At 39.5% G+C, this 8,685-nt stretch overlaps 1 long non-coding RNA gene across 1 annotated transcript; it reads left to right on the top strand.

Moving 5' to 3' along the window:
* The first annotated feature begins 4,817 nt into the window (after window positions 1–4,817).
* Window positions 4,818–7,659, top strand: LOC143070653 (uncharacterized). Its single transcript, XR_012976621.1, has 2 exons — window positions 4,818–6,172; window positions 7,282–7,659. It is a non-coding gene; the product is annotated as an uncharacterized LOC143070653 (long non-coding RNA).
* The last annotated feature ends 1,026 nt before the right edge of the window (window positions 7,660–8,685 follow it).

The raw sequence follows: 8,685 nt of genomic DNA, 5'->3' as shown, positions 1-8,685 counted from the left end.
ACTAATGTGCACTCTGTTTTTTTCTTGCAGGTACATACAGACCCTACAGACAAGACGGGGAGGGGTCCAGACCGCCATTGCGCAGACTCCACAGCTCAACAGTTAAGTAGACCTTTAATGTTAGTGGGCCCTTTTTCCAAAATTGTCGTATTAATGTGGAACTAATGTGCACTCTGTTTTTTTCTTGCAGGTACATACAGACCCTACAGACAAGACGGGGAGGGGTCCAGACCGCCATTGCGCAGACTCCACAGCTCAACAGTTAAGTAGACCTTTAATGTTAGTGGGCCCTTTTTCCAAAATTGTCGTATTAATGTGGAACTAATGTGCACTCTGTTTTTTTCTTGCAGGTACATACAGACCCTACAGACAAGACGGGGAGGGGTCCAGACCGCCATTGCGCAGACTCCACAGCTCAACAGTTAAGTAGACCTTTAATGTTAGTGGGCCCTTTTTCCAAAATTGTCGTATTAATGTGGAACTAATGTGCACTCTGTTTTTTTCTTGCAGGTACATACAGACCCTACAGACAAGACGGGGAGGGGTCCAGACCGCCATTGCGCAGACTCCACAGCTCAACAGTTAAGTAGACCTTTAATGTTAGTGGGCCCTTTTTCCAAAATTGTCGTATTAATGTGGAACTAATGTGCACTCTGTTTTTTTCTTGCAGGTACATACAGACCCTACAGACAAGACGGGGAGGGGTCCAGACCGCCATTGCGCAGACTCCACAGCTCAACAGTTAAGTAGACCTTTAATGTTAGTGGGCCCTTTTTCCAAAATTGTCGTATTAATGTGGAACTAATGTGCACTCTGTTTTTTTCTTGCAGGTACATACAGACCCTACAGACAAGACGGGGAGGGGTCCAGACCGCCATTGCGCAGACTCCACAGCTCAACAGTTAAGTAGACCTTTAATGTTAGTGGGCCCTTTTTCCAAAATTGTCGTATTAATGTGGAACTAATGTGCACTCTGTTTTTTTCTTGCAGGTACATACAGACCCTACAGACAAGACGGGGAGGGGTCCAGTCTTGCAGGTACATACAGACCCTACAGACAAGACGGGGAGGGGTCCAGACCGCCATTGCGCAGTGGGCCCTTTTTCCAAAAAATGTGGAACTAATGTGCACTCTGTTTTTTTCTTGCAGGTACATACAGACCCTACAGACAAGACGGGGAGGGGTCCAGACCGCCATTGCGCAGACTCCACAGCTCAACAGTTAAGTAGACCTCTTAATGTTAGTGGGCCCTTTTTCCAAAATTGTCGTATTAATGTGGAACTAATGTGCACTCTGTTTTTTCTTGCAGGTACATACAGACCCTACAGACAAGACGGGGAGGGGTCCAGACCGCCATTGCGCAGACTCCACAGCTCAACAGTTAAGTAGACCTTTAATGTTAGTGGGCCCTTTTTCCAAAATTGTCGTATTAATGTGGAACTAATGTGCACTCTGTTTTTTTCTTGCAGGTACATACAGACCCTACAGACAAGACGGGGAGGGGTCCAGACCGCCATTGCGCAGACTCCACAGCTCAACAGTTAAGTAGACCTTTAATGTTAGTGGGCCCTTTTTCCAAAATTGTCGTATTAATGTGGAACTAATGTGCACTCTGTTTTTTTCTTGCAGGTACATACAGACCCTACAGACAAGACGGGGAGGGGTCCAGACCGCCATTGCGCAGACTCCACAGCTCAACAGTTAAGTAGACCTTTAATGTTAGTGGGCCCTTTTTCCAAAATTGTCGTATTAATGTGGAACTAATGTGCACTCTGTTTTTTTCTTGCAGGTACATACAGACCCTACAGACAAGACGGGGAGGGGTCCAGACCGCCATTGCGCAGACTCCACAGCTCAACAGTTAAGTAGACCTTTAATGTTAGTGGGCCCTTTTTCCAAAATTGTCGTATTAATGTGGAACTAATGTGCACTCTGTTTTTTTCTTGCAGGTACATACAGACCCTACAGACAAGACGGGGAGGGGTCCAGACCGCCATTGCGCAGACTCCACAGCTCAACAGTTAAGTAGACCTTTAATGTTAGTGGGCCCTTTTTCCAAAATTGTCGTATTAATGTGGAACTAATGTGCACTCTGTTTTTTTCTTGCAGGTACATACAGACCCTACAGACAAGACGGGGAGGGGTCCAGACCGCCATTGCGCAGACTCCACAGCTCAACAGTTAAGTAGACCTTTAATGTTAGTGGGCCCTTTTTCCAAAATTGTCGTATTAATGTGGAACTAATGTGCACTCTGTTTTTTTCTTGCAGGTACATACAGACCCTACAGACAAGACGGGGAGGGGTCCAGACCGCCATTGCGCAGACTCCACAGCTCAACAGTTAAGTAGACCTTTAATGTTAGTGGGCCCTTTTTCCAAAATTGTCGTATTAATGTGGAACTAATGTGCACTCTGTTTTTTTCTTGCAGGTACATACAGACCCTACAGACAAGACGGGGAGGGGTCCAGACCGCCATTGCGCAGACTCCACAGCTCAACAGTTAAGTAGACCTTTAATGTTAGTGGGCCCTTTTTCCAAAATTGTCGTATTAATGTGGAACTAATGTGCACTCTGTTTTTTTCTTGCAGGTACATACAGACCCTACAGACAAGACGGGGAGGGGTCCAGACCGCCATTGCGCAGACTCCACAGCTCAACAGTTAAGTAGACCTTTAATGTTAGTGGGCCCTTTTTCCAAAATTGTCGTATTAATGTGGAACTAATGTGCACTCTGTTTTTTTCTTGCAGGTACATACAGACCCTACAGACAAGACGGGGAGGGGTCCAGACCGCCATTGCGCAGACTCCACAGCTCAACAGTTAAGTAGACCTTTAATGTTAGTGGGCCCTTTTTCCAAAATTGTCGTATTAATGTGGAACTAATGTGCACTCTGTTTTTTTCTTGCAGGTACATACAGACCCTACAGACAAGACGGGGAGGGGTCCAGACCGCCATTGCGCAGACTCCACAGCTCAACAGTTAAGTAGACCTTTAATGTTAGTGGGCCCTTTTTCCAAAATTGTCGCATTAATGTGGAACTAATGTGCACTCTGTTTTTTTCTTGCAGGTACATACAGACCCTACAGACAAGACGAGGAGGGGTCCAGACCGCCATTGCGCAGACTCCACAGCTCAACAGTTAAGTAGACCTTTAATGTTAGTGGGCCCTTTTTCCAAAATTGTCGCATTAATGTGGAACTAATGTGCACTCTGTTTTTTTCTTGCAGGTACATACAGACCCTACAGACAAGACGGGGAGGGGTCCAGACCGCCATTGCGCAGACTCCACAGCTCAACAGTTAAGTAGACCTTTAATGTTAGTGGGCCCTTTTTCCAAAATTGTCGTATTAATGTGGAACTAATGTGCACTCTGTTTTTTTCTTGCAGGTACATACAGACCCTACAGACAAGACGGGGAGGGGTCCAGACCGCCATTGCGCAGACTCCACAGCTCAACAGTTAAGTAGACCTTTAATGTTAGTGGGCCCTTTTTCCAAAATTGTCGTATTAATGTGGAACTAATGTGCACTCTGTTTTTTTCTTGCAGGTACATACAGACCCTACAGACAAGACGGGGAGGGGTCCAGACCGCCATTGCGCAGACTCCACAGCTCAACAGTTAAGTAGACCTTTAATGTTAGTGGGCCCTTTTTCCAAAATTGTCGTATTAATGTGGAACTAATGTGCACTCTGTTTTTTTCTTGCAGGTACATACAGACCCTACAGACAAGACGGGGAGGGGTCCAGACCGCCATTGCGCAGACTCCACAGCTCAACAGTTAAGTAGACCTTTAATGTTAGTGGACCCTTTTTCCAAAATTGTCGTATTAATGTGGAACTAATGTGCACTCTGTTTTTTTCTTGCAGGTACATACAGACCCTACAGACAAGACGGGGAGGGGTCCAGACCGCCATTGCGCAGACTCCACAGCTCAACAGTTAAGTAGACCTTTAATGTTAGTGGGCCCTTTTTCCAAAATTGTCGTATTAATGTGGAACTAATGTGCACTCTGTTTTTTTCTTGCAGGTACATACAGACCCTACAGACAAGACGGGGAGGGGTCATGACCGCCATTGCACAGACTCCACAGCTCAACAGTTAAGTAGACCTTTAATGTTAGTGGACCCTTTTTCCAAAATTGTCGTATTAATGTGGAACTAATGTGCACTCTGTTTTTTTCTTGCAGGTACATACAGACCCTACAGACAAGACGGGGAGGGGTCCAGACCGCCATTGCACAGACTCCACAGCTCAACAGTTAAGTAGACCTTTAATGTTAGTGGGCCCTTTTTCCAAAATTGTCGTATTAATGTGGAACTAATGTGCACTCTGTTTTTTTCTTGCAGGTACATACAGACCCTACAGACAAGACGGGGAGGGGTCCAGACCGCCATTGCGCAGACTCCACAGCTCAACAGTTAAGTAGACCTTTAATGTTAGTGGACCCTTTTTCCAAAATTGTCGTATTAATGTGGAACTAATGTGCACTCTGTTTTTTTCTTGCAGGTACATACAGACCCTACAGACAAGACGGGGAGGGGTCCAGACCGCCATTGCGCAGACTCCACAGCTCAACAGTTAAGTAGACCTTTAATGTTAGTGGACCCTTTTTCCAAAATTGTCGTGTTAATGTGGAACTAATGTGCACTCTGTTTTTTTCTTGCAGGTACATACAGACCCTACAGACAAGACGGGGAGGGGTCCAGACCGCCATTGCGCAGACTCCACAGCTCAACAGTTAAGTAGACCTTTAATGTAAGTGGACCCTTTTTCCAAAATTGTCGTGTTAATGTGGAACTAATGTGCACTCTGTTTTTTTCTTGCAGGTACATACAGACCCTACAGACAAGACGGGGAGGGGTCCAGACCGCCACTGCGCAGACTCCACAGCTCAACAGTTAAGTAGACCTTTAATGTTAGTGGACCCTTTTTCCAAAGTTGCCGTATTAAGGAAGCTGGCTTGTCATGTTTTGGAATTTAGGTCAGATTTTCGGAATCCTCTGGTTTTATCCATTGGAATGCATAAACAAATTTTGCCCGGTGACCCCCATTTTTCTTTTTATAATTCTTTTACATGTATAGTTATAAGCTGTGTGTTGAAGTCTTTTAAAATTTTAATTACTTTTTAGTAGTTTTTGAGGACTTTAACTGGTCAATGATAAAGCTAATAATGAAAAGTCAAGAGAGAATATTTTCCCGCCAAAATTTCAAAGGCATATAGTCTTTTGAAAAGTTAATTACTTTGAAACTGAGAAGCTAACTCCCTTAATGTGAAACTAATGTGCACTTTGTTTTTTTCTTGCAGATACAGACCTACAGACAAGACGGGAGGGGTCCAGACCGCCACTACGCAGACTCCACAGCTCAAAAGTTAGGTAGATCTTTATGTTAGAGGACCCTTTTTCCAAAATTGTCGTATTAATGTGGAACTAATGTGCACTTTGTTTTTTTCTTGTAGATACCTCCCCTCAGTCACGTTACAAGATGATCAAAATGTTAAATTGACCCCTTCAGGAGTTATTGCCCTTTATAGTCAATTTTAACAATTTTCATTAATTTTGTATACTACTCAGTCTACTGGGCCAAGTTTATTAAAGAAGGAGATAATTGTAAGAAGCAAGAATGTTCATTAAAGTAAGATCGACATACAAACACATCACCCTCACCAAAACACAATATTGCCATGGTTCCATCTGTGTCATTTATTTATGATATGCACATAGACTAAAGGTGAGCAACACAGGCTCTTTAGACAGCAACCATTTGGTTTTCTGGGGCGGGGGCTATGAAATTTTTTTACTGGACTAACTTTTTTTTGTGCCTTCAGCGAAAAACAATCTATTTTCTTTTTGACAAGTGGAAAACAATTTTTTTCTTACAATTTTTTTCTTTTAATTTTAGCATTACATATAGTGGCAGCTAAACCCCCCCCCCCCCCCTGAAAATCAAAATGGTTACTGCCTTAGAGCTTAGAGCCTCTACTTTTATTTGGAAAAAATTAATCAGGTTCAGGGCTTATATTTATAATAATTAATGGAAATTAAATTTTCAGAATTATACACACTTGTAGTTCCCAAGATGTAAGTGGAAGTGAAGTTATACAATGAAATGAATGAATTGATTAGATATACATGTAGATGAGACCCTATAGCTACAATACATGTAATTGGTATGTATTTGTTACAGTATTTGTAGTGGTATGACAATAATGCTTAATCATGTGCAAATTTAAAAAGGAGTTCATTCAAACTAATGAAATAAAAAAAACACTATCAATCAACAGATCAAGGGAAAAGTTAATCTGCTATATTCATTTATGGAATAGGCATGTAGTTACATTTATTTACCTCTGTAATTTTTAGTCCATGTGTAAATTTATGAGATTAAAATTTTATATTCTGGATATCCTAAGATTTCAATTCTTATTTCATATTAATATTATTCCCATGTGCTAATTTATGCTTGTAGTTTGAGGAAAATTATCAAAATAGCTCGACTAAAATCAAACAATTACTGATATCATGAACTAGGTAATTTTTGCCTTGTCTGAAACTGATTGTATGTAGTACAATACTGTCTTGGCAGGGTTCATTGGTCTATATAAAGTGTCATATTTTGGTCTGTTTATTGTATACTACACAAGCTATAATCAATTAAGAAATCAGCTGTTTTTTGGTGTAAGCTATGATTGTAAGGGGCTAAGACATGTTAGAAGGGGGCTTGAAAATGATGAGTTGTGTTTTTATAGGCACTAAGTATACTTATATATATACAGGTTATATGTAGTACACATACAATGTACATGAAGACAGTTTGTTTTCATAAGTAATTTATAATAAATTATAAAACATGTAACGTGGTCACGATTTCCAATGAGACAACTATCCACTAGAGTCCAAATGACTGAATACTGCCAACTATAAATGATCATATGTACAGCTTTCAACAATGAGCAAAACTGATACAGCATAGTGAGCTATAAAATGTCCAGAAACAGGGTTATAATTATTATTATTGGCAATTCAAAAACCTGGGTAGTATGAGTATTGCAATGCCCATCCTAGTGGGAAATACTAGTAAAAAACCTGGGTCTGGGTTTTACTAAAAATCACCATAAAGTCACCAATTGATCATGTCGGAGCTCGAGCTTAAAATATAATACAGTTTTCTCCTAATTATGAGTTTGGTAAATCATTGGAGATTAAATTGATGTAATCTTTTTTGCTTGAACCTTGACTACAGAAACAAACATTACATATGGATTTTATTATATTACAGGAACTGTAGGAAGTTTTCCAAGAGTCTGATTGCTAAGTATGCATTACAGGATTTTATCATTGGAGCAACATCTTAGGAGGATAAACTTGTGCAAACGTATGAAGGAATCCTTGAAATATACAAATAGCAATTATATGCAGAAGAGGACTCTTATAAACATTATAAAAAGACATGAAGTAATAGTTAAGTGGTGTATTCAAGAAGTGTAAACCACCTGGAATAAACTATTGTGTATATTTTTTCAACCACAAGTACTTTCAGAATATAGTACAGTTCAAATTCAAATTATTGTGTCAACAGACAAGTTATGTTAAAAAAAATGAAAATGCATGTTTTAAAATGAAATTTGTATATATATAAAAAAACGAAATAACAAAATTTTGTAGCTTATTGCATATTGTGCAGCCCAAATTTGAAATCCTTTAATGGTATTATGCTTGTTGTTTTGTCAATATTTTCCCTAAATCTTAAGATTAGTGTTAAAATGAGAAAAAACTATTTTTGCATATATGAAACAAGTAAATGGTTGTAAATTACAGAGAGACTTTCAATCTGGTACATTTGTATATCATCTTTATTTCACAGAACTTTCTATTTAAGTGTATTAGTACAATGAGATACAAGGTATACACCAATCAGACAGCAACATTAGCAATAAAACAACAAAAACACATGAAAGGCATTTAGGCGCTAACATGCAGTCCTCAACAAAAGACAGGTGTATAAAAGATATGCCATGATCTATTTAATTGATCAGAGGCTATAAACAATTTTACAATATGAATCAAGAATAGCCATCAACTGAACACTGAATTCTTTGAATATTTTTTTTAATTAAGATGAAATTTTGGACAATCACTGAAAAGGTTTCTGGCTTTAAACGGTACATGAATATGTGGCGAGGTAAACTACTGTAGTTCTTTTCTCCAAAACCTTCTTAAAAAAGAATTGGCATCTTTTGCAAGTAGGTATTTTTCATAATGTGATTGGTTTGTGTTTAAATTGATGACCACACAATATAACTTGTACATACATAATAAAAATCAATTCAGATGAAATATACATCATTGCAAACATCTTCTATAGTCAGTCAATAAATCATTTACAAAAAAGGATTGAGACTTGAACTCAATCCAAAAAGTTCTAGGAGTGAACTGAGGTGCCCTGGGTATTATTCATAACCTGCCTTCTTTATTTTAAGACCAAAAAATTTTGGATAGTAAGAAAGAGAAATAGAATGGAAGTATGAACACATTTTCATAGAATATTTTTCATGCTTATACGTATCAGAATTTGTACTAGATTATGAATAAGCTCAAATCCTGTGAAATTTGTGTGATTGAGGGAAAATTCACTATTATTTCATTTAAAAAAAATTCCTGTGAAAATATCACGTGAGATTTA

This window comes from Mytilus galloprovincialis, chromosome 4 (assembly GCF_965363235.1).
Source record: "Mytilus galloprovincialis chromosome 4, xbMytGall1.hap1.1, whole genome shotgun sequence".
Classification (NCBI taxonomy): Eukaryota; Metazoa; Mollusca; class Bivalvia; order Mytilida; family Mytilidae; genus Mytilus; species Mytilus galloprovincialis.
The sequence above is the reverse complement of the archived record's forward strand: the minus strand, read 5'-3'. Positions and strand labels throughout refer to the sequence as shown.